General features: G+C 39.4%; 1 protein-coding gene across 1 annotated transcript in view; it reads left to right on the top strand.

Annotated features, from left to right (window-relative positions):
- LOC127425144 (retinoic acid receptor beta-like) overlaps positions 1 to 27517 on the top strand; it is a 220115-nt gene that overhangs the window by 172814 nt on the left and 19784 nt on the right. The gene's annotated exons all lie outside the window — the stretch shown is intronic.

Here is a 27517-nt window from a genome sequence, read left to right as displayed (position 1 = left end):
TTTGAAAGTATTTGACATAAAAGGATGACAGAATCATAAGGTTAGAAAAAATTACCTTTGTAAAGGTAAAAAAATGCCCCCCATATGAGCCGTGTAAGGGGTAATTCCTCCCCAGCCCCCCATTTTCAGAAATGAATTTCAGGCCCTGAGTTTGTTATAATGCAACGTTTACTTTTGGCCCACAGCCCTCAATCAAGTTTGATTTTTGGCCCTTACCAGGAAAAAGTTTGGGCACCTCTGCTCAAGTGCAAGTAAACTCTAGTTTTTGGGGAATGTGCACTGATTGACGGCTACTTGAGATAAAGCGTGACATTATTGAGAGCGAGTTTGTGCAGCACGTGGAGATAGAGATAGAGAGAGTGTGTGTAAATGTAGTAGTAGTTATATTTACACACACTAAATAAAATATCCAAACAAATGCTTGCAGTTACAGTCTCCAGTTACCTTTATTAGTTTTTGGCTAGTGAAAATTATGAGTGGCTAGTGACTTTGCAACACCACTAGCCAAAGTGGCCGGTGAGCCAAAAAGTAAATGTCAAGCCCTGGTGTGAACACTGTTTTCTGAACTTGAATCTGCTTGAAAAGGTGGTCTGGGATACGGTTCATGTGAATTCCATCATGGTTCATTGCGGATACCAATCTGTCTTTCAGTCAGTTGCTATTAACGATGATTTTCATCTTTGCAACCTGGATAATAATATTATCTATGAATAATTAATAATGCATTTATATTAGAACTTGTGAGAAAATTAGAAGATGAAATACAGTGACACAAATATTTTATCATTACTGCGATTATAGTTTCTCATTATCGCAATGAGTATAAAAATGTTGCAGTAATGATAAAGTGTGTTGCGGTAATGAGGTGACCTGACACAAAAAACACTTATGGCAGCGGCACCTATTGCCATAGTTTTTAAAAAATAATTGGTGTGGTCAAAATTTATCATTAAATCCATTGTCATACATATTCTGCTTCAGTTGCAGTAATGAGAATGTATAGTGTTGGTAATATACATGTAATATATAGACACAGCTTTTTTTTTTTTTTTTTACAGATAGTGATGTTTGGAACGTCAAATTAATTATTATTATTTATTATTGGATCTTGGGTACAACATACATTGTTTAATTTTTAAACCCAAATGGGGGCGCTATATCACGAAAATTGTATAGGTTGTATTATATAGGTGTCATTTGAGAGCTTAGAATCTGAACTTTTCAGTAGGGATGTCCCGATACCGATACTGGTATAAGGACGAGTACAAGTGCATGAGCACGGTATCGGACCTGATTCAGGGTGCGATACCGTGCTCATGTACTTGTACTCGTCCTCGTAAAAATGCTCCAATACCAAAAACTGATACCATCTGACGTACGAATGTCATTAAGTAAACATTCAGCGCACAAATTTAAATCATGTCATGTCCTAGTGAGATTATTTAAAAGCAAAAGCTGCTTTAACTTTAAAAAGCAGCAAAAACTTTAATGTGTTAAATATATAGTTTGCATGTGAAGCACTTTTAATGTGAGTGCTTGTGGTGTGGAGCCAGTGTTGTGTTGACATAAAGATACAAACTGCTCATACCTTTTAGAGATCCTTGGCTCATACATGGAAGAGAATATTATGAGGATCAGATGCTTTGTTTGTAGCAGATGACAGCAGGCAGAGCGTTAATTCAATTTAAGTACGAATCACATACAGACTACATATTTATTTATTTAAATAGTAGCCTTTTGCGGTTTAATAATAATTTTGAGTCACATAGTGACCGGCTTTTCTAGAGTTGGAAGCTGCCGTTATAACGTCAGAGTTCCTTGGTCATAGCAACACAGAAACACTTAAAAATAAAAGCTCTGGCAAAATATAAGCTCAATTTAAATGAAAAAAGTATGACAGAAATAGATCACTACTGTATAGTTATGTAATATTCACTGGTATACTACTATTACTACTACTACTACTAATAATAATAATAAATCAATAGTAATTGTATTATATTTAAGCAATGGACCCTTTTCACATGTCTGCGTTCGCAAAGCGGAAGTCGTCATAGTTGGTTAAACTTAAATGCTGGTGAATGGGGGACCACAGCAAATTTTATTTTGCTTACCCATTTGCTCCAACAGCAAAAGAAAAAATCAGCGATTCCACTTTCCCAGCTTTGCAAAAGAAGATACAAATATACAGCGCTGGATAACATCAGTGAGAAAAGAGAACTGGGCCAATGTTTTTGTCACTCCCTCAGCAGCTGTGGGAACTGATTTTTTAAAACATATTCCAGGGTAATATAATACAAAGTACAATGTTATATTTAACTTTAATTTTATTAAAGTTTTAATGAATTTATTTACTTAAACACCATTTTAATGATAAAATTGAAACAAACTGTTGATATGGAGTTCAAAAAAAAAAAAAAAAAACAGGTATCGGACATAAAGTGAAATATGATTTCTATAAGGCATCAAATACAAACGTCTCTTTTATCAGAATCAGAATCACAATCAGCTTTATTGCCAAGTATGCTTACACATACAAGGAATTTGTCTTAGTGACAGGAGCTTCCAGTATACAACAATACAAAAACAATACAAAAACAGCAGCAAAACATAGATAATAATAAAAAATAATTATACACATACATACATACACACAGAGACACATACATACATACATACATACATACACACATGCACATACGTAGTGCAAATCTAATACAAACCTGTTATCTGTTATGTACAGTGCAAATACAAATCTGTTAAGTACAGTGCAAATGTTTTTTTTTTTATTTATTTATTTATTTATTTTTTTTTTTTTGAGGAATGAAATGGCAGAAGTTGGATGTGTTGGATAAATATAAAAAAGACTAAACTGTGTATTGCACATAGTTATTGCTCAATGGGGAAATTTAACTGTTCATGAGATGGATAGCCTGAGGAAAAAATCTGTTCCTGTGCCTGACAGTTCTGGTGCTCAGAGCTCTGAAGCATTGGCCAGAAGGCAACAGTTCAAAAAGGTAATGAGCAGGGTGAGTGGGGTCCAGAGTGATTTTTCCAGCTTTTTTCCTCACTCTGGAAGTGTAAAGTTCTTGAAGGGGGGGCAGGGGGCAACCAATGATCCTCTCAGCAGTCCGAACTGTCCTTTGTAGTCTTCTGATGTCTGATTACGTAGCTGAACCAAACCAGACAGTTATTGAAGTGCAGAGGACAGACTCAGTGACTGCTGAGAAGAACTGTATCAGCAGAGCCTGTGGCAGGTTGAACTTCCTCAGCTGGCGAAGGAAGTACAGCCTCTGCTGGGCCTTTTTCACAATGGAGTCAATGTGTGTCTCCCACTTCAGGTCCTGAGAGATGGTAGTGCCCAGGAACATGAATGACTCCACTGCTGCCACAGTGCTGTTTAGAATGGTGAGGGGGGTCAGTGTTGGGGTGTCCACAATCATCTCCACCGTTTTGAGCGTGTTCAGCTCAAGGTTGTTTTGACTGCACCAGACAGCCAGCTGTTCAACCTCCCTTCTGTATGCGGACTCATCATCATCTCGGATGAGGCCGATGACAGTGGTGTCGTCTGCAAACTTCAGGAGCTTGACAGAGGGTCCTTGGCGATGCAGTCATTGGTGTAGAGGGAGAAGAGTAGTGGGGAGAGCACACATCCCTGGGGGGCACCAGTGCTGATTGTACAGGTGCTGGAAGTGAGTTTCCCCTGTCTCACAAGCTGCTGCCTGTCCGTCTGAAAGCTGGTAATCCACTGACAGATAGACATGGGAACAGAGAGTTGGTGTAATTTATTCTGGAGTATAGCTGGGATGATGGTGTTGAAAGCCAAACTGAAGTGTCCCTGGTCTGTCCAGATGTTGCAGGATATGATGCAATCCCATGTTGACTGCATCATCCACAGACCTGTTTGCTCAATAAGCAAATTGAAGGGGACCTAGAAAGGGTCCAGTGATGTTCTTCAGGTGAGCCAACAGCAGTCTCTCAAATGATTTCATGACCACAGACATCAGGGCGACAGGTCTGTAGTCATTAAGTCCTGTGATTTTTGGTTTCTTTGGGACAGGAATAATGATTGAGCGTTTGAAGCAGCATGGGACTTCATGCTGCTCCAGTGATCTATTGAAGATCTGTGTGAAGATGGGTGCCAGCTGGTTAGCACAGGATCAAAGACACGCTGGTGAGACGCCAACTGGGCCTGAAGCTTTCCTCATCTTTTGTTTCAGAAAGACCCGGCTCACATCATCTTCACAGATCTTAAGTGCAGGTTGAGTAGCAGAAGGGAGGAGGAGGGGGGTTGCAGGAGGTGTTGGTGTTTATGTGAAGTGAAGGTCAGAGTGGGTGTGGGGTGTGAGATTGGGCCTTTCAAATCTGCAGTAGAAAACATTCAGGTCGTCAGCCAGTTGTTGGTCCACCACAGGGTTGGGGGTAGGAGTCCTGTAATTTGTGAGTTGTTTCATGCCACTCCACACTGATGCAGGATTGTTAGCTGAAAACTTGTTTTTCAGGTTCTCAGAGTATCTTCTTTTAGCCACTCTGATTTCCTTGTTCAGTTTGTTCCTGGCCTAATTGTACAAGACTTTATCCCCACCCCTGTAAGCATCCTCTTTGGCCTGATGAAGCTGCCTGAGCTCTTCTGTAAACCACGGTTTGTCGTTGTTGAACTTTAAATAAGTCCTAGTAGGAATGCACATATCCTCATCATATCATAACCCTTTCACCAGCAATAGGGGCCAGTCAGTTCCTTTTATGCCTTATGTTTGTTTGTTTTTTTACTTGGATATTTAACTATATATACACATCATACCAAGAGTAAAGCAGGCAAACAATCAGGGAGATATCAATACTCCCATCATCCTCCCCCATGTCCCCTCCATCCATCCTCTTTGGAAATGCAGAGACTGGCCAAAGGGTTCCTATTTTCACAGTCCTTTGTTGCAGTTGGGTACAAAGGATCCTGGGACAACAAACACATATTTATTCTAAATACAGTCTGCAATTTTAACAGGTTTGGGTGAGGCTGTAATGATGCAACCTGGCATAAATAACATGGAAGTAATTTCCTAAGCTGAACAGCAATATGGACAGAAAAACTGTTTTAAAAACTATTTTTAAGCAATATAAGCATTAAATAACGTAATGTACCATATAATGTATAAAAACTCCTGTTAACTGAGAATAATGTACATTAATAATAGGTGATTATGTCATTTTGTCCACATTCTTTATGTGTGCAATTTACCTGATCAATGACAGTGCTGGCTACTTTTCTTTAAAAAGCAACAGCATGAGAAGGATGGCAGCACTAACCTGGCCTGAAAACAGAGGCGGCGCCAGCAAATTTTGATTGCTGTTGCTGAAGAGGTGCTAAATCACTGACAGGGAGAGCTGAGATTTGGTCACTAAATGGCCAAGGGATTTTATTAATATTTGTTTGCACATGGTGACAACAGAAGAGAAATCTCTATGCTGCAGCCTCAATAAAACAGGCAACGCACTTTCAGGGGTGTATTCAGCATTTTACAGTACTGTCTACAAAACAGTATTGGGGGTCTGGGGACATGCACCTCCAAGAGAAACATTTTTGCAAAAACGGCACTAAAGCATTTAATTCTGGTGACTGTAGGAGCAGTATTTTTACCTTCTCTTTAAAAAAACAGCCATTTTTATCGTAGTAAATTCTAGTGGTCAACCAATATATCACAGAGGATGATTAATTTTCCCGTTAGACTGATTTTTTTTTCTTGAGGGTGCCGAAAATAGCCTGCTTGCATGTGAAGCGACTTGAGACTTGTAAACGACCAGTCATGGTTTGTTTTGTTGTTACATGTCATCGTGTCACTAAAATAATAGACCGGTGTGCAACACGGTCTCATTTAAACGGTCCGCATATCAGAGCCACGGCAGACGTGTTTGAGCTCATAATGTTAAAGTGCTCACCTGTTTTGTTCTCCCTCTCTCTCCTCAACAGTTCCCTGTAACTTTTAACTGTCTTGTCTAATGATAAAAAGGCAAATATCAATCAAACTAATATCGTATACCATCTGCAAATATGCACATCTCATTTAAACAGATGTAATAAACCAACCTCACACTTCAGCAGATCCAGCATCCTGTGGAGCGCTCATTTATTTACCTCTAAAGCATGTATTCTAACAGTCTCTCCTCAACAGTTCCCTGTAACTTTTCTAATGATAAAAGGCAAATATTGGGGGCCTGGGTAGCTCAGCGAGTATTGACGCTGACTACCACCCCTGGAGTCACGACTTCAAATCCAGGGTGTGCTGAGTGACTCCAGCCAGATCTCCTAAGCAACCAAATTGGCCCGGTTGCTAGGGAGGGTAGAGTCACGTGGGGTAACCTCCTCGTGGTCGCAATTAGGGGTTCTCGCTCTCAGTGGGGTGCGTGGTAAATTGTGCGTGGATTGCGGAGAGTAGCATGAGCCTCCACATGCAGAGTCTCCGCAGTGTCATGCACAACGAGCCACGTGATAAGATGCGCGGATTGGCGGTCTCAGAAGCGGAGGCAACTGAGACTTGTCCTCCGCCACCCATATTGAGGTGAATAACCGCGCCATCACAAGGACCTACTAAGTAGTGGGAATTGGGCATTCCAAATTGGGAGAAAAGGGGATAAAATAATAAAAATAAAAAAGGCAAATATCAATAAATTATATTATATATTATATACCGTTTGCAAATATGCAGATGTATTTCACGAACCTCATGAAAAATCCAGCATTTTCTTCCCATCGAGTGCTAAACGTCCCTTTTTCAGGACACTGTATTTTAAAGATAACTTAGTAAAAATCCGATGCTTGTTCAATGAACCATAAACAATTAAATGAACACACTCCTGTGAAAAGGTCTTTAAGACACTAACAGCTTACAGACGGTAGGCAATTAAGGTCACAGTTATAAAAACTTAGGACACTAAAGAGACCTTTCTACTGACTCTGAAAACACCAAAAGAAAGATGCCCAGGGTCCCTGCTCATCTGTGTGAATGTGCCTTAGGCATGCTGCATGGAGGCATGAGGACTGCAGATGTGGCCAGGGCAATAAATTGCAATGTCCGTACTGTGAGACGCCTAAGACAGCGCTACAGGGTGACAGGAAGGACAGCTGTTAGTCCTCGCAGTGGCAGACCATGTGTAACAACACCTGCACAGGATCAGTACATCTGAATATCACACCTGCAGGACAGGTACAGGATGGCAACAACAACTGCCCGAGTTACACCAGGAACGCACAATCCTTCCATCTGAGAGAGGCTGGACTGAGGGCTTGTAGGCGTGTTGTAAAGCAGGTCCTTACCAGACATCACCGGCAACAATGTCGCCTATGGGCACAAACCCACCTTCTCTGGACCAGACAGGACTGGCGAAAAGTGCTCTTCACTGACGAGTCGTAGTTTTGTCTCACCAGGGGTGACGGTCAGAGTCACGCTTATCGTTCTAAGGATTGAGCGTTACACTCTGGAGCAGGATCGATTTGGAGGTGGAGGGTCCATCATGGTCTGGGGCAGTGTGTCACAGCATCATCGGACTGAGCTCGTTTTCAATTGAGCTCATCTCAATGCTGTGCGTTACAGGGAAGACATCCTCCTCCCTCATGTGGTACCCTTCCTGTAGGCTCATGGGCCTCCAGCATGACAATGCCACCAGCCATGCTGCTCGTTCTGTGCATGATTTCCTGCAAGACAGGAATGTCAGTGTTCTGCCAGGGCCAGCGAAGAGCCGGATCTCAATCCCATTGAGCACATCTGTGACCTGTTGGATCAGAGATTGAGGGCAAGGAAAATGCTGCCTCCGGAGGCTGTATATGGAGGTACGATGAACATAAGGTTATTTTCAAACTGTTCAGAGACCAGTTTCCTTAAGAGTTCAATTCATTCAAAACAGCTGTCAGTTAAGCCGATTAGGCAGCAAGGTAGCAAGTCAGCTGCCTACATTTTTTGATGCAGCCCAAGGTAAAAGCACTTCAGGGGTGATGTACAATTGGTTTGATTCTGTATTTTTGGATAAAATGCGATTGCTAATGTGGACATGCCATCCATGGTTGTTGGACTACTGTGTATACTGTTATTTCCTTCTTCCTAATATATTAACAATTTCTTCATGTGCAAATAAATTGAGTAAAAACAGAAATCTGAAGAAAGGAGGAGTTGTCTACCATTTAAAATACAATATAATTTTTTAGTTCTGGGTGAAATTGAGTAAATATAGTGCTAAATAATAGTTTATTATTATTATTATTTTTTTTTTTTAGCAATTATATGTTTGTTATTTACTATATTAAATTGTGTGATATACTGGCATTGTATCGGCCACCCTGCTCTCTGGATATCGGCATTGGCCATTAAAAAACCCATATCGGTCGACCACTAGTAAACTCCACACATTGTTCACTCCAATAGGATTGTTGAGTGTAAAACTTGTTGAAGATTAGTGGACAGGTGGTCAGTTCATTAAGTTATGTGCTGTTTCCTCACAAAAGCAGTTTATTATTCTTGTCTCTTGTCTCCTCACCAGTGAACCGCCATAAGAATGTCTATGGGACCACTGCGTTATGCTTCTTTTTTCTTTTTTTTTTTTTCTTTTTTTTTGCTAACTTTGCATGCTCTACTTGGTAGAAGGGCTCTGGTTGTGAAAGTGGGGTCCGGGGTTGCAAGGTTACGGGGGCTGCTCCACCATTACTGAGAGAGAGTTGTAGTGAGACGTGCAGTTGGAGTGAGTGCGCTTAATAAAGTTTCAACAGTTAAGTTTACCTACTCTTCTGCTCTGTGTATCATGACATTTGATTTTTTTCTATTCTATTTATTTCATTTCTGTTTTTACGGAGTGAGAAATGCTCAAAACGATACAGTGTGTGAGCTGTCTGAACGATTCGGACAATTTTGCTAAACGTTTGACTTATTCTTTGAAGGAATCGACTCAAATTCATTCGTAAATCGGGCATCACTAGTTCTGATTCTAAACAGGTGACAGAAATACGGGACACACGACATGATTGCTAAAATATTGTCACGGAAAATGTTTCTTCATACAATCTTCATACAGAGGACAATCTGCTGGCTGTTAGAAGCATTTGCTGGGGGTGCTACGGACTTTCTTAGGGAGGCTGAAGCACACGCAAGTCCCTCCCTAGTGCCGCCTCTGCCTGAAAACATTTTTACAGTACATCACTATGTGGCAATAAAACAATACATTGTCGCTGTCAGTGCAAAACCTCACAAAACACAAAGGAATAAACTAAAACAAAAAACTTTGCTCTACTCAAAATGCCCTAAAATGTAACAATATATTTTTTTAGTGTGTTGACAAATACACTCCATTTCTCTCCATGTCTGTCTCACACGAATTCAAAGTAAGGTGCAGCATTTGCTTAAGTGCCGCATTTGGAGAAAGTTTCCACAGATTTTTGATAACGCATTTGTCAGTGTCAATGTGACAGGCACAGTTCATTTCCCCTAGAAGATGATAAAAATTACCATAAGAAAAGTGGAGATACAGAACCACTGTAACTCAGTGGTTAGGATTGTTAATTGTACAATCATAACATGGATGATTCATAGATAGGTCAGCATTTTTACACTCTTTGTATATTTTGTTATACAAAATACCTTCTTGTTTAATCATGAACTTAGTCTGGTGGAGCATGACACCATGACAATAAACATCTTAAACTTTGAAAAATAAAAGTGTGCCTTTTAAAAACCAAGATCACTTACAAAGACTGTCAAAAGTGGCAAGGTATTTGACAAAACACCTACTTTACTGTAACCAAGATCACTTACAAAGACGTACAAAGACCCTTTAGACTATCAGATTAGCAGAGAAGAATTGGCAGATGCACTTAAGAAACTAAAACCCAGAAAGGCATGTGGTTTAGACAACATTAGAACAGAAATGCTGAAGCACAGCCCTGCAGTAATGCAGGAGGCCTTTTTAAAACTGTTCAGTCTGGTTCTGCAAACTGGTTATTTTCCTGATACCTGGAGTATGGGCTTAATACACCCATTATATAAGAGTGGAGACAAATTCGACCCCAATAACTACAGAGGCATTTGTGTGAACAGTAATCTGGGGAAGACTTTCTGTTGTATCCTGAACGCCTGGATACAGGCCTTCCTTACCAAGCACAATGTCTTGAGTAAGAGTCAGATTCCTACCAAACCACCGCACCACCAACCACATTCACATGCTTCACACGATAGTCAACCAGCATGTTCGTCAAAAAAGCAAAGGAAAAATGTATGCATGTTTTGTTGATTTAAAAAAAAAAGCATTTGATTCCATTTGGCATGATGGTCTATATTATAAAATTCTACAATCCGGCATTGGGGGTAAAATGTAGGACACTATCAAATCTATGTATTTGGACAACAGGTGCGGAGTCAAAATTGGAAATAAAAGAGCAAAATTCTTCACTCAAGGGTGTGGAGTGAGACGGGGCTGCAGTTTGAATCCAACTCTGTTCAACTTTTACATTAATGAGTTAGCAGTGCTACTGAAGCAATCTGCAACACCCGGTCTTACTCTAAATAATTCTGAAGTTAAATTTCTTCTCTATGCAGATGATCTGGTGTTGCTGTCAGCTACTGCACAAGGGCTGCAGCAAAACCTGGACCTGCTGAAGAACTACTGTCAGAACTGGGCAATGACAGTCAAATTGAAAAAAACTAAAATTATGATCTTCCAGAAAAAAGCCAGATTACAGGAAACCAGATACACATTCACTTAAGTGTAACACACCCTACACTACGACTACTTCTGTCTAACAATTTTGGTCTGGCAGTGAATGCACTAAAAGAGAAAGCTAGAAGAGCATTCTGTGCTATTAAGGGCAAATTTACCTAACTATTCACCAAACAATTTGGTGTAAAATCTTTGATAGTATTATTATGCCTGTTGCTCTGTACGGATGTGAGGTTTGGGGTCCACTCTGTGTGGCAGATTACTTTAGATGGGACAAACACCCCATAGGATCCATGCATGCAGAATTCTGTAGAAACATTCTAAGAGTTCAGAGAAGAACACCTACTAATGCATGCCGGGCCGAACTAGGCAGGTACCCCCTAATTATACATATTGAAAAACGATCCCTCAAATTTTGGACACACCTAAATTCAAGTTCCCCTAACACACTGCAACATGAAGCCCTTAAAACCCAAGAGTTGAAGCCTAAAACCAGTCCCCTTTGTCAGCTGCATTGCCAACAAACAATAAAGTAGGTATTTTGTCAGTAATCTGCCCATGCATTCAACATGTTGGGCAATGCTGCGCTTATCTTCACCATCATCAACATTTTCTGAAACCTTTCAGAAATACTAGAATATCTTAGTTTATTCAGCTATTAAATCTTGAAGCTAATCTATAGATTAGGTAACTAATCTGGCACTTATCCTACTTTACATGCTGTGCAAATATGCATATTTCATCATTTTATGAAAGCTCATTTACAGCCAGCACTGGAAGTGGAGTATCTCTCTTTCATCCTGGCAACTTACAGCATCCTGAAAAAAAAAAAAAAAAAAAAAAGCGCAAACCAATAATAAAGCCTAAATATTTTTCGGGGGGGCGGGGAAGCACATTTTTTACACATACATCAGTGGTTTTATTGTACACTGCAAAAAATGTATTTCAAGTCAAGTCTTTTTGACTGGTTTTCCTGTAAAATTATCTAAACATTCTTAACATGTCTTATTTACTTGTCAACCAAAATGGCGTAAGATATTAGGTCTTGTTTTAAGAGAATCTCTAACAAAATGTAATGATGGAGAGGCGGAAGCCGAGGAAGAATCCATATGCGGATGTTTATTCAAACAGTCCATAAAAATCCAAACACAGTGTCAGAAAAACAGGCAGTGAGGTCAAAAACACAGTAAAGCAGTCCAACCAGGCAAACAGGCAAAAGGGGAGATCCAAAAGAGAAGTCAAAACAAACAGGTCAAAACACTAGGCAATAAGGCAATGATATAAACGCTTGGTAAGGCAGATGATCTGGCAATACTTCGCAATATAGGAATGAGCATGCATGGCTTATATACTAGGCAAACAGGAAATGACAATACAGGAACTGATGTGGCAGGAAACAGGAAGTGACAGTTCAGAATTCAGGTGAGGGCTCCCTCTGGTGGGCAGGAGACCGCTCAGATGTTACAGAACCCCCCCCCCCTCTAGGAGCGACTCCTGGCGCTCGGCGTGGACGTCCCCGTGGTCGTGGCGCTGGGCGGTCTGGCCTGGCGCGATGAAATTCCTCTGAGTGAGGGGTCCAGAATATCAGAAGCAGGAATCCATGATCTCTCCTCAGGCCCGTATCCCTCCCAGTCCACCAGGTATTGGAGCCGACCCCCTCTATGCCTCGAGTCCAGCAGCAGGTTCACCCTATAAGCTGGCGATCCGTCAGTGTCCAGCGGAGGCGGTGGTTCTTGAGACTCAGCGTTGGGATCAGCATTCAGGTGGACCGGTTTGAGGAGCGAGACATGAAATGATGGAGAGATGCGGTAGTTAGCAGGAAGCTCAAGCTGATATGTAACCTCATTTATCCGTTTTACGATTTTGAATGGGCCAACATACCTTGGGCTGAGCTTCCTGCTCGGCAGACGTAACTTGATGTCCCTCGTAGAGAGCCAGACCCTCTGTCCCGGTTGGTAGCGAGGATGTGGGCGCCGTCTTCGGTTAGCGTGGAGTTCTTGCCTTCGTACGGCTCTTTGAAGATGGACATGAGCGCTATCCCATACCCTCTCGCTACGACGTATCCAGTCCTTGACCGCAGGAACAGAGGAAGGTTCGCCAGACCACGGAAACAAAGGAGGTTGATATCCTAGCACGCATTGGAATGGGGTTAGTCCTGTAGAGGCATGGGTTAATGAATTCTGTGCATATTCTGGCAAGAACTCTGCCCACCGATTCTGATCCCGGCTACAGTATGTTCTCAGATATCTACCGATTTCTTGATTCAGTCTCTCGACTTGACCGTTTGACTGGGGGTGATAACCTGACGTCAGACTCACATTGATGTCTAATTGTTGGCAGAAGGCTTTCCACACCTGAGATGTGAATTGAGTCCCCCGATCAGAGACGATGTCTTCAGGTAAACCATAGATGCGGAAAACCTGGTGAAACGGGGCTTGAGCCGTTTCCATGGCGGTTGGCAGACCCTTGAGGGGAATAAGACTGCAAGACTTGGAGAATCTATCAATGATGACAAGAATTGTGAAATTTTCGGATGGAGGGAGATCAGTAACAAAGTCTATTGACAGGTGAGACCATGGACGTTGCGGGATGGGTAGTGGTTGCAGAAGACCAGATGGCAGTTCCTTGGGGGTCTTCGATTGTGCACAAACTTGGCAGGCTTTCACGTAATCAGTTACATCTGTTCATTGTTGACCACCAGAAAGCGTTGTGGATTAATTTGATTGTGCGTGAGATACCTGGATGACCTGAGGTGATGGAGGTATGAACCCATTGCATGACCCGTTGTCGTAGTTCCTGGGGAACATATTGTTTGTTCGAGGGGCACATAGCAGGCGGAGGATTTTGCTGCGTGGCTCTTTGGATCTCCTCCATGATGTCCCAGTTCACAGGAGCGATAATTACAGAAGAAGGGAGAATGGGTTCAGGAGAATGATCTTGGAGAGGAGGGTCATGGCATCTGGAGAGGGCTCTGCCTTGCTATTCTTACTTCCTGGGCGATTTGTCACAGTAAATTTGAATCTTGAAAAGAATAGTGACCATCTGGCCTGACGTGAGTTTAGTCTCTTGGCACTCTTTACATACTCAAGATTTTTGTGATCGGTGATAACCTGGAACGGGTGAATGGCTCCCTTCAACCAGTGTCTCCACTCCTCTATCGCAGCTTTCATGGACAGTAACTCCTTATTTCCAACATCATAGTTTCTTTCGGCAGAAGTGAGTTTTCTTGAAAAAAATGCACACGGGTACAACTTAGCTGGTTGACCCTGACGCTGTGACAGTACTGCTCCAATTCCGCAGTCAGATGCATCCACCTCCACTACAAATGGGAGGTTAGGGTCAGGGTGTTTCAGGATAGGTGCCGAAGTAAAACTTGACTTGAGTTTTGTGAAGGCGATGGTGGCTTCGTTTGTCCACTTTAACTTGGATGGTTTCCCTCTCATAAGAGATGTCAAAGGAGAGGCGATCATGCTGTAATTCCTGATGAAACGCCGGTAGAAGTTGGCAAAACCTAGAAATCTTTGAAGTTCCTTGATTGTGGATGGATGGGGCCATTCTGTGAGTGCCTGGATCTTGGTAGTGTCCATCTCCACTCCCTGATGACTTATGTGATATCCCAAGAACATTGTTTTCTGAACATGGAACTCACATTTCTCAACTTTTACATAGAGTTGATGCTTAAGACGACGAGAGAGGATGTTTTGGACATGTTCAATGTGTTCAGCTTCCGACTTGGAGTAAATCAGGATATTGTCAATGTAGGCAATAACATACTGGTTCAAGATGTCTCTGAAGATATCGTTAATGAATGACTGAAACACAGCTGGCGCGTTGGCTAGCCCAAACGGCATCACCAAGTACTCATAGTGACCTCTGGTGGTGATAAATGCAGTCTTCCACTCATCACCTTCTTTAATCCGGATGAGATTATAAGCACTTCTTAAGTCTAACTTGGTGTATATCTTTGCTTCACGAAGTTGTTCCAGGGAAGCAGGAACAAGAGGGAGTAGATAGCAGAATTTCACCATCACGTTGTTAAGTCCACGATAATCAATGCATGGTCGTAGACCTCCATCCTTCTTCTCAACGAAGAAGAAACCTGCTGCTGCTGGTGAGGTTGAAGGTCGAATGAATCCAGAGTTAATAGCCTCTTCAATGTAATCTTCCATGGCTTGTTTCTTGACGCGATAATGGATAGACTTTACTCTTAGGTGGCATGGCATTGGGCAGAAGGTCGATGGTGCAATCCCAGGGGCGGTGTGGTGGTAGCTGTGTAGCTTTGAATTTGCTGAATACCTCTAAGTAGTCATGATAGCAGGCAGGAATTTTGGGACTGGGGGCAGTGAACGGACTCTCAACACTCGTGGCGAGACATGGTCTTGGCATATTGATGTTCATGCAATGGGTGAGGCAGAATTTGGACCAGTGAGACAGTTCTCCATGATACCATGATAGTACAGGATCGTGAACAGATAACCATGGATGTCCAAGGATGATTTCATACCTGGGTGAGTCAATGATGTAGAGTGATATGTTTTCACTATGGAACAGACCATTCTGTAGCTGTGCAGGTGCAGTTTGTCAGGTGATACCTCCCTCAATGGGTTTGTTGACATTAGTGATGCAAATTGTGGGAACACAAGGTAACGTAGGTAGACTGTATTTCTTGACAATATCTTTATTGATCAAATTCAGAGCAGCACCAGAGTCAATCAACGCTGTCAAGGTAATGGGACCATTTTTTGTAGTCAGCTGAACAGGAATCAACAACGATTTTGAAATCTGAAGAGAGCATTGATTAACACTCACCCGTCTGGTAGTAGTGGTGGCTCTCCCGACTTTGTGTGGGTACTCGACGTTACGGTGGCCTGCTTCACCGCAGTAAAAACACAGATCATGTTGGCGGTGTTGAGTTCTCTCTTCATCAGATAGATGTGCATAGCCTATTTGCATGGGTTCTTGGTTGACGGTTGGTGTAGTGAGGAAGTGTGTGTGAGGCAGATGAGCAGATTTCCTCTTAGGATTGTTTCTCAACAGGTTATCTATCTTGATAGCCATAGTAACAAACTCAGAGAAGGTTAAATCCTCACCCTTGCAGGCCAGTTCCGTCTGAAGCTCAAGGTTTAAACTCTGTTTGAAAACAGCCCTTAGAGACACATCATTCCAACCACTTTGAGCGGCAAGGGTTCTAAATTCAATAGCGAAATCTGCAGCGGTACGGTTGCCTTGAGACATGTGTAACAATTGTGTGGAAATATCCTTTCCCCCCTCGGGATATTCAAACACATCTCTGAGTAGTTGTAAGAAGTATGCAGAGGAGGAACAAAACTGTGAATCCGTCTCCCAAACCACTGCAGCCCAATCAATCGCTTTACCAGATAACAATGACATCAGAAAAGTGCATTTACTTGCTTCATTTTGAAACTGATCTCTCTGGCTTTCAACATAAATGCGTGCTTGTCTGATAAAACCATGACATTGTCCTGCAGAGCCATCAAACTTGTCTGGCAATGCCAGTCTTACCGTTGGTGGTGTAGCTGAAGGAAGCGATCGAATATAGTGGGTCAAATGATCATTTGCCGACTGCAGCTTGTTGAGCTGCTCTTGGTAGTTCTTCAGCATTTCGCTCTGATAAGCGAACGCTGCTTGAAGCTGAGAAACTTCCGCTGGATTCATAGTTGGCGAAGTATCCTGTAATGATGGAGAGGCGGAAGCCGAGGAAGAATCCATATGCTGATGTTTATTCAAACAGTCCATAAAAATCCAAACACAGTGTCAGAAAAACAGGCAGTGAGGTCAAAAACACAGTAAAGCAGTCCAACCAGGCAAACAGGCAAAAGGGGAGATCCAAAAGAGAAGTCAAAACAAACAGGTCAAAACACTAGGCAATAAGGCAATGATATAAATGCTTGGTAAGGCAGATGATCTGGCAATATAGGAATGAGCATGCATGGCTTATATACTAGGCAAACAGGAAATGACAATACAGGAACTGATGTGGCAGGAAACAGGAAGTGACAGTTCAGAATTCAGGTGAGGGCTCCCTCTGGTGGGCAGGAGACCACTCAGATGTTACACAAAATTAGTGAACTTTAGACTTAAATCAAGAAGAAAAAATTATCTGCCAGTGGGGTAAGAATTGTTTACCCTTTGAATTAAGTTTATTTTTCTTACCCCATTGGCAAACAGTTTTTTTCTTGTTTTAAGCATAAATCTCACCAAATGTGGTTAGATTTCTCTCAAAAAAAGACTTCAAATCTTATGCCAGTTTAAGAATTGTAGATATTTGTACTGGAAAACAAGACAAAAATACTTGCGTATCTTGAAAATCTTTTTTTGCAGTGTAGAGGTATAACAATTAGCAAAAAAGTAGTGGCACACTGATCAGGAAATTTGAGGCTGATACCGATCACCAATTTTTTAAAGAGGCCCTATTATGCTTTTGGGGATTTTACCTTTCCTTTAGTGTGTAATATAGCTGTTTGTGCGTGTAAAAAGTCAGCAAAGTTACAAAGCACAAGTCCACGCAAAATGGAGTTATTCTCTCTCTCAGACAACACAGCTCAAGAACTACAAGAAACGGCTGGATTGTAGTCCAGCCATTTCTTCCGTAAAGTATCTACATCACTATGCCCGCCTAAGGGCTGCTTTGGCCCACCCTCAAACAAAGGTAGTTATAGCAGAGGCCAGGATGAGTTGGGTTAGTGTTGTCGCTATGTCGAGAAGATGCTGTTTTCTTCACTGCAAAAGCAAAACCTCATTGTTTGGATTTCCAAAGGCAGATGAATTGAAGAATCAGTGGTTAAAATTTATTTTAATTATTTAGCAGTACAACCACAACCAATGCCGGATTTTCAAGACGGTTACTCCTGAAAGATGGTGCAGTTCCCACTTTGTTAGGACAATCTGGTGTTTCAGGATCACAACCTGTAAGTATGTTTGATTATTTGTGGATTATCTGCTACCGAGAGTTCAAATGCATAGTTTTGTGTTGAAGCTACGGTGCACACCCAGTGCTCAGCTGTAGGCCTCTGCTAACCTGCTAGCTAATGGTATTGTGCTGAAATAGTTTTGCTAATCAGCTGCAGGCCCACTTTTACCTACAATTGTATAGAATTATGCAGATTGTTTGTCGTTCCTACTATCATGAATAGTGATCAAGTGTGGAGATGGATTTATTTTTACAAAAGTTAATTTTACATCTGCAATCCATGGTAGTGCTCGGCTAACTTGCTATGTAATGTTATTGTTTTGGTAAGGATTAACTATTCAGCTGTGGGCCGGCTTTTACCTAAAACTGTGTAACAAAATGGTCGATCTTAAGAGTCTTATATAATAATTATATAATTACAAGCTGTAATGTTACAGCACTATCCACGGTAGTCCACGGCTAACTTGCTCACTAACTCTCTAATACACCCGGTAATGTCCAACTGGGAGTAAGCATCTGTTCTCCATTCATATCTCGGGCAACAAAAGTTCGGCTACACCCATTCCAGCAAAAGATGACTAACTTAGATGCACTACGTATTATAATGATCTTTTAAAAATAATTTTAAACCCCTGGCTTTCTGTTTGAAACTGGTTAATGCTTGAATTATTTTACTGTAAATTTGCTGGATCAGTTATCCTAAAGGAGCTTAAATAAAAGAATAATACACAGTGGCATTTTTATTTAATAAATGCACTGTACATTTGTTTATTGATTTATTTTTTAAACATGAAGCTTAAATTTTTCATAAAGATTTTAAACATTTCTTTTCAGTTTGGATTCTGAAAGCAGTTAGTGATGCAAAATCATGTGTAAATATGCAGGTGATGTTCATTAGCGTCAGCCTTTGTGCCAAGCAGTACTTCAGTACTCCTTTGGCTTGGATAGATGACGCTGAAGTGCGTTCTGAATTACTGATATTTTTTAGCCCTACACCCTTCAACCCTCAGAAGCTCTCACTCTGGAGAGTAACCCCTCTGAAGGGCATAGGGATGAGCCCTTTGGAATGGAAATCACCCTTAGATTCAATGTCTATGGACAAGCACATCTTTGAGGGCTAAAATGCGTTAGAGCGCCACCTATATCGCAGATCTGTATATTGTGACAGAATATGATTGTCACTGTCTGTCTCCCTCATTTTCATCAAGGACTCTTATTTTGAAGTTTTCCCGTGCACTTCGTTTCCCAGTGTTCACTGCCCTAATCACTTCCATTGGTTTATCATCATCCGCACCTGCCTTCCATTCCCTCGTTAGTTTCCCTGTGTATATATATACCCTCTAGTTTTCTTCATCATTTGTCAGTCCTTGAAGTGTTATGTTGAGTTAAGTTTAGTTTAGATGTTAAGATTTATTGTTATGTTAGCATGTTGAGCTTGATCGTTTGTTTCCACTCCAGTGATATTTAAAGGTTTGTAAAATCTTCTCCAGAATGACATGTTTACAAGTTTAGGACAACGACAAATATATATATATATATATATATATATATATATATTTTTTTTTTTTTTTAATAAAAACTTTATTGATATTATTTATGAATAATTGGAGTATTTTATTATTATTTGGGGGGGTTCTCTGAAAAATGAGACCAATTTCTTTGCAATTAGTCCATAGTATGTGTGAATGGTGAGCTTTTAAATTTGAGTGTGAAAAAATGTGGGCAACAGCCCAAAAATGCACCAGAGTATAAGGGATTATTATTGTTTACAGTATATTAAATGGTCCTTAATGAAGCTGGTTGTGTTGCAGTAAAAATAAATTAACCATGAAATAAAAATAAAAACATGGAATTCTGTGTAATGTGTAATTTATTATGATTTTTATATAGAAATCCTGAAATGCCATTGTTCAAGCTCAGTTTTCTGAGAATCACCCACAAAAGTAAAATTTTAAAATAAAATCTTTCATTTTAAAAGTTCATTTGAATTTAAATCTATCAAATAATTTGACTAAGTTTAGTATCTTGTCATGGGGTCTTAAATAGGGCTCAAATGGCACCATTTCCTCACAATGACCTATTTAATAATGAAGACGTTCACATTCAGTTTGATTCACTGTATCTCTGAAGCAGTACTTCAGGTTAATGTCATGGTTAGAGTGCCCAGCAGTTACCATTGGGTAAAGTAAAATTAATTCCTGTAAAGATCAGTGAATATAACATAATCAGAGAATTGTGTTTTAACAATTACTTTCTGAAGAACACATTTAAAGTGTGTGATATACTGCAAAGGTTATGGTGAGCAGAGAAGTGTTTGCAACATCATGACCTGAAGCTCTCTAAAGCTCAATTCCTGTCAGCAGGGGTATGAATGTGGGAAAAGAGGTCAGCGTGTTACAAAGTGCTAGGACGGTGACTGGAGAGCGATGTGTGCATGCTGTACAGTTAGCTGAAGAGAGAAAGACTCACACACAAACACACAGAGGTAAAAGGACAAACACTGCCTGCTCAAAGAATTAAAACTTTGTTTGACTAGGCAGTATTGATCCCCCCATTTCCTCTATGGGACTCTATGGGTAATATTATGACGAATAATCAGAATTATTATTTTCTTGTCTGTACAGTTTATAGGTTATTATAAAGGTTTATGTATCTTTTCCATCAATAATAATTATTAGTTGTTTTCACAAAGTCAAGCATAACTGCTGCTTTTGCTCATACTTATGAAAAAATGATTTGAACAGACCTCTAACACTACAACTTCAACGTGTTACTCATCCCGCGCCGTTTATGATACAGGATAGCAACCACCAAGAACACCTTAGCAACTGCCCAGAATACCATAGCAACTGCATAGCAACATGTTAACCATTTAGAACACCCCATAGCCCTGGCAACCACCCACAACTCCCTAGCATTGCTGTTGCAAAATTTACAAACACTCATATTTTCTTTAGAAAATATAAAAGCAATTGTATAAACACTAAAAATGTTAATTTCTTGTTTCCTTTAAAATGGCATTAAAAAAAAAAAAAAAAATTAAATGATGTTGTGTGAATGGGTTTAGAAGAGGCCAGTGGTAATGTTTGAGTGTTTAAACATGGCTGTAATCTGGACCAGAGCTAATTAACCTCTCCAACCGCCTGAGAGAAGGTGCTCATTATTACACATGATTGCTTCCCGACGTGCCTTTATTAGGCAACACAAGAGTAACCACGCTCCCCTCATATTAGGTTAAACCTCCAATTATGTTGTATAATATTCAAATCCCGTTCTTGATTGATGAAACAGTTCACAGGCAGGTAAGAGACGGCTGAGCCACAGTCAACAATGAATAATGCTTCATTCACACTGATGCTTGAGAAATTACCTGACAGCTCTCAAGACAAAATAAAACAGCTCTGATAAGTGGCCTTCAGTTCAAGGAAGTGGCTTTATGATGGCTTGCTTACTGAATATACGCTACATAAACAACATATGCTCTTGATAATGTGGTTCTCAACTGGTTTTTGCTTCAGGACCCAGACTTTACATTGTGGCGACCCAACACAGTATTGTCTATCATACAAAAGTAAATGAAAATGCACTGCAGCAATACATTTTATTATAGTTACAGAATTTTCTTGAGATCAGGCTGTTATTTTACACAACAGATACTATTTGACTATTTCTTCAAACAACAGCAGAAGTGTGACTTAGCAGCCTAAGGGTTCATTCACACAGGACGCAATCTTGCGTTCCTCTGCACTATTTTTTTAATTAATAAATTTGTTATTTTCTACGTAAACGTGCTAAATGTACATGTTTGATCATTGCATCACATCTCACTCTTTTCGTGCCACATGCATTGTGTTTTTCTCTGTGTCAAGTTAAAAAAAGTTCAACTTTTACAAATGTGCCTTGAGACCCCTGTGTCTCACTGTTTTTGAATGGCCCCAACACATGGAACAAACTCTGGGTCAGATATTATCAGCCTGATCTCATAAAAATTACTTGACTGTGGCAACACTTTTGCTAAATGATATTACGTGGTTCCGAGGTAAAATGTAACCAAGTAATTTTGCGGTGTTACTTTCGGCTCACGTGTATACTCACATGGTCTTCGGGACATGTACCTTGGTCCTTTACATTGCAAGTGCAACACTATATCACTTGAGCTACCGTGCAGTTTAATTGCTCTCAAAGTAGCTTGTAAATGTAGTTGGTTATGTAATGCAGATGTTAAAATGTATCACCTTACAAGTCAAGCATTATTTTAAAAGTGTTTAGATGTCATAAGATAGCACTGTGTGTGGAACAGGGTGAAAAGTGTTTATGAACATACAATCTGCTGTTTTACATGTAAAAGTGAATAAAAGTCATTGTTGTTTTAGTGCCTCTAGTGTTCATTTCACCAGGAATCTGCTGCAATACGTACAACGAGCCAAAATGTAGGTATAGTAATGTGATTCTATGAGACCAGGTTGGATATTATATGTATATTACCAAGTGACAGATGAATTATTTCTGTAATACTGTAGAGTGTGATTTGACACACTGCCTTTGATATCAAAAGCAAAAGATATGGGAGGTGTTTTCTCCTCCCTTTTGAAAGATAAAGGCCTGTTCAAACTATAAAAATGTTTTGGGTGTGATTGTTCATTCCAGACGAGCTTTTGAACAGGAACAATGGATTCTCATGCCACTATTCAAACCGGGTCCGACAAATTGTCCACCAAAAATCCTACGTTTTTTTAAATGGAGAGTGGTCCGAATTTTTTATTCTTCGGACTGTGATGAAAACTGCCCGACCAATGAGACTGGAAAAATGATAAAAAGCTCCTGAGTCGTTGCAGCTGCTTTATCCAATGCGTTGGTGGCGCTAATCAACAGGCGAATACTGGCATTAAGGCGCGGTCACACATACCTTTGCGTAACGAAATTCCGCAGGCAAAGATGACGTGGGCAGATGCTGAGCGTGTGTGAAATCAGCAGAAAAATATCCGCCAAACAGCCTCTTTTTAATGCTGTACTTCATACTCTGGCAGAGTTAAGTTAAAAAGAAACTAAAAGCTCAAATTATATCCTTGTCCATTGTGTATTCGGTGTAGCACCGCCCATTCAGAGGTCACTGCCAATTATTTTCATGGCATTAAAAATAGCAGCAAGGTTCGACAGTTGGTTTGCACTAAGCTCGTAATAAAATATTCCATAAAAAGACTCTTTTTTTTTTTTTTTTTTACTGTTGACAAACCAATAGTGGAACCAAACTGCTATTTTTATTGCAAGGATAATATAAGGATGTATTTAACCCTCCTATTGCGTTCGGGTCATTCAAATACCACATCGTTTTTGTACAGGAACCAAACTTTAGGACTTTGTCAATACAATCAAAATACACGTTAAAAATAAAAATAATGACAATTTTTTTATATAAAATTGTTTTATCTTTTGCGTTCAGTTCAAATTTTACCTGGGCATCAATTGTGGCTTTACACATGATATTATATAGATTTTTTTTTACATCTATGAATTAGATACTTACTTATAAACCTTTTGCCGCTTTCCCATACTCTCATACACACTTTTTTTGTCTCTCACTTGGATTGCATCTTGTTTAAAATCATGCACATGTAACCAGTCTTACTCGACCCACTCAGAGCGGGATTCGAACCAAGGCATGGGAGGCGGGCACGCTAACGAGGAGGCTAAAGGCTACCGTTACACACACACGCATACACACGGTCACACACAGACACTCGCACTTTCCTGTACAAAACAGACATGACAGATGTAACAATCAAAACAAAAAAAATATATCAAAGGTACTACTGTCTAAAGGGGGTGTGGCGAGAGAGAAATTCATGCACACATAAGTCTAAAGAGGGCTTAAAAGAGGAAATTGTCCACATTTTACTCTGCAGCCATCTGATGCCAAACCAGCTTGCAGTATACTCACGCATCAACATTCGGCAGTTCATGCAAGTAAATAGAATAGATTTAGCCTAAAAACATAGTAAAGAAGTATTAATATTGTATACTTGAGTTGTACAGTTGTTTTGATGATGTTTCGTTGAAAAAGAATACGTTGGTTTGATAATTTTTGAACACCAAATGTTATTGAGCAGTTATGAGTAATAGGACATTCATTCATATTACTAGTAACTCTCACATTATATGTTAATATAAATTGTATATGATGTTATATTTAGATACAATTTCACAAAAATGTTGATAAAAAGATGTCTTCACATGTATGGTTTTGCTGTAGTTCATGTATATTTTAATATGTCAAATAATTTCTGCATTTTATTATTTCTAATCAAAATGGCATTTTACTTTTATATTTGTCTGTTAACATCCAAAAAATATAAATCCTTTTACATAAGTTATGGGAGAAATTTTCTTCTCCCTTTTGAAACATAAAGGCCTGTTCAAACCAAACATTCGCAAATGCAAAAGGTGTATGCAGATTCTGAATGCAATAGTAGGGTTAAATAAAGAAAAGACCATAAGCCAGTCTTTTCTTTTATATTGTTTTTAATATTATGCATCATATTTTAAACTATACCTGTTGTTATTCATGTACATTATTACACGTGTATTTTCTTAACTGTACCTTGTATTATATTATCCAGGGATTAATCCAGACAATATAAAAATAGAATATGGTTCGGGAGTCCATTTGGAATATACTTGTGGCAAAATACATGTGCAAATAAATATGAAACAGCTCTTTACTGATCTCACTCGCATAAAAAACACAGATTATATACTCCTCAAAATGCATCAACACCATGGAAATAACATAATGAAAATGAAAATTATGCCAAATTAGTTAAATAAATGCTTTAACAGCATTCAATATATTATTCTCTAGCATTGACAGCTGGACAGGGCAGAAGACTGTTATAAATGTTTGTAGAATAGCAACAGCGCTTAGTTTCATTTTTTACAGACTTTGTGTGAATAGACCTTTTGTCAGAAGTTCATCTCGCAAAATCGTCATGGATTTGGTGTGAACAGGCCTTAAATATATTTATTTTGCTATCCTAAGATATGCACTGTTTAGCATTTGTTTAGTTGTATTTTATTATTTCCATTTAGCATTGTTGTTTCCATATGTGTGCAACTCTATTAGAACAGACTTGACCCATTTGAGGTCTTTTGATTGGTTTTGCTGGAGATATAAAATTAAGCAACATGATTATGTGAATATCACAATGATTGGAATGTGCTTCATATTTGTCCATTACATTTCCTAAAGAATGTGTCATTGGATTAACATCCACCCTAATCGGTTTCATTTTTCAGTTTCCTAAAGTTATCGTTTTCCAAATTATGCAGTAATGGAAACGTTTTCAAAAGTCTCTGTTTTCGGTGGAGGAAAATACCATTTTATTGTGTAATGGGAGAATATAAACTTAAAGAAATCAATGTGTTAAAACATTAAAATTATTTGTATTAGTGTGTATTAGTAATGAGTATAAGAGCATTGAGATGAAGGGGAGATGTTAGAGTTGGTAAATTCAGACCTTTTGTTACAATGAATCGATTAAAAACTCTGATTCAGAAATGTGTGTACATATCACTCAAAATTATTAAACATTTATAATCTATTGGGCAACAATGGTTTGACTGAAATGATCATTCCTCTGATTGTAATAAAATCACCCTTTTAAGCCATTCCATAGCAAATACATAAATATCAAGATACATATTGAATATAGTCAAGAGGCTGAAAAAAAGATCCCAATATTATTTTTGTTTTGTTATATGCACCACTGCTCTAGACATTACTGCAAGTCATGGCTCTGTGCCCTGATATTTGCTTACTGACTAATTTGCCATTTGTGTGATGGATGGCTTTGCATTCGTTCTAACATCGGCAGCTTATTGTCTAATGTCACAAGTTGTCTAATTTGTTAGGATAAATGCTCCTAAATGAAATTAGAGTTCCCCGACCACTTCCTTGTTTGGCTCTATTAAATTATGGCTGTGCGGTAATTGACTGAGATTGGAAGGGAAATCAAACAGCTCCTCCTCTTCTTGACTTTGCCGTGGGGAGGAAGAAGGAAAATAGGTTTAATATTAAAGCCCGGCTGCTCTCTTGTGTGTCTGCAGTTAGTTTGCCCATCATTGCTGGGGTTTCTGTGAAATATTCTGCTGCTCACTTCCAGTGATTTAATGTTGGCTGTGATGTGCTTCTCTCTTAACCAGAGATCATATTTACTGATGTGAGCCAGAGACAATAGATGGTCAGGCCAGCATCCACACAGAGAATCTCACAGCCTGTAGGCATCAGTTTTTACTCTAGAGAGAAGCGTGCCGGAGAGGAGCCATGCTTTTTGATGGGTGACAAAATCATATCCGCCACCAGCGTCAATGGGGGGGTGGGGGGGCGTCTTTAAAACATCAGATCATTTTTCAAATCCTTTATGTGTTCCTATAAAAACACATAGGAGTGTTTCAGTGCATTTCAAAATATTGGGTATAATTGACAGCCACTTGAGGATTTTTATTATATTGTAGGGTGAATCTCACAAAAACATGTTCTGGTCATATTTCACCCCAAAACCAAAATAAAAACATTTATTCATTTTTGCGTTAGCGCCATTTTCAGGACCATTAAAAGGAATAGTTCACCCAAATTATAATTCTCTTGTCTTTTACTCACCCTTATGCCATCTCAAACTTGTAAGACTTTCTTTCTGCTGTGGAACTCAAATATTCTGATGGAGATATGAGGTGTTTTTATCCATACAATGCAAGTCAATGGGGTCCAACACTTTCGAGCTGAAAAACAAAAAACATGGTTGCCAATGCTCCTTTTTTAGAGTTTTTTAGCCTTTTAAATAAGATAAGTAGGCAAGACAAATAAATGAATGAAATAAGTGGTAGAACGCCAGATAGATAGATAGATAAATAGAAAGAAAGTAATTAAGTAAGTAAGTTATGGACATTATTTTGCAAAGTAGGTTTATTCCATAAATCTTATTGTAAATGTGTATTTGTGTATGGCTGATGTGTTAGAATTGATACATATGCAAGCAATGGAAAAATTTGGAAACAACCACAAGAAAATAAAAAGTGTCTGTTTATTTCACTTAAGTCATAATGCCTTACTTATTATATTACAAATGAGTGTCAAAATCATCCCGGAGTAGTGCTGCAACAGTACCAAGCATGAATACAGTTGTAACAAATGTGCTACTTGTCTTCACACACTAATTGTTGAAAATAGGAACCATGTATGCAGGTTTTTGACATTTATTTTGTTGGTAGACAGATAAAGGCATCTCATGTGTAAAATCTTAAAGTGTCATATTTTCTATCAGCACCCCACAGTGTTTGAGTGCTCATACTTAATGTAAACTCCTGAAAAATATTAGCATTAATGTGAGCTGCTTTTGAGGCAGAAGTCTCATTTTGGCACCAAGGGTATCACTAGACAACTACTGTATTACTGGGGCACATTTTTTCTCTTAAGCGATCTATCCAATCAAATATACCTTTGCCCTCCTGTGCCCCTCTTCTCTTTGGTGCTGTTTTTGACCTTCCATTTCCAATGTGACGAATGAACTGCAAGTAATACCAACTATGATTTTTAACGTCTCTTTCTTGATTTGGTTAGACCTCCAAAAGTAAAGACATTTTGACACAACATTTCACAAACTATTTGCTATTAATAGTAGGCAGTATATTTTGTACACAATGCTACAAGCATTATGCAACTGTTTTATTTTGAATATAGCCATTGTGCTGCCATTTATCTCACTAATGCCCTCATATTCATACATATGTCTTGTTTGGACAAAAAGTAAAATGCAAGCAGAAGGTCTTAAATATCATATACTGTAATTGTAAAATAATTTTGTGTATGTTTCCTTAAGTGACTTTTGTTTTGAAATGCTG

The sequence above is a fragment of the Myxocyprinus asiaticus genome, chromosome 34 (genome assembly GCF_019703515.2).
Source record: "Myxocyprinus asiaticus isolate MX2 ecotype Aquarium Trade chromosome 34, UBuf_Myxa_2, whole genome shotgun sequence".
Lineage (NCBI taxonomy): Eukaryota > Metazoa > Chordata > Actinopteri > Cypriniformes > Catostomidae > Myxocyprinus > Myxocyprinus asiaticus.
The sequence above is the reverse complement of the archived record's forward strand: the minus strand, read 5'-3'. Positions and strand labels throughout refer to the sequence as shown.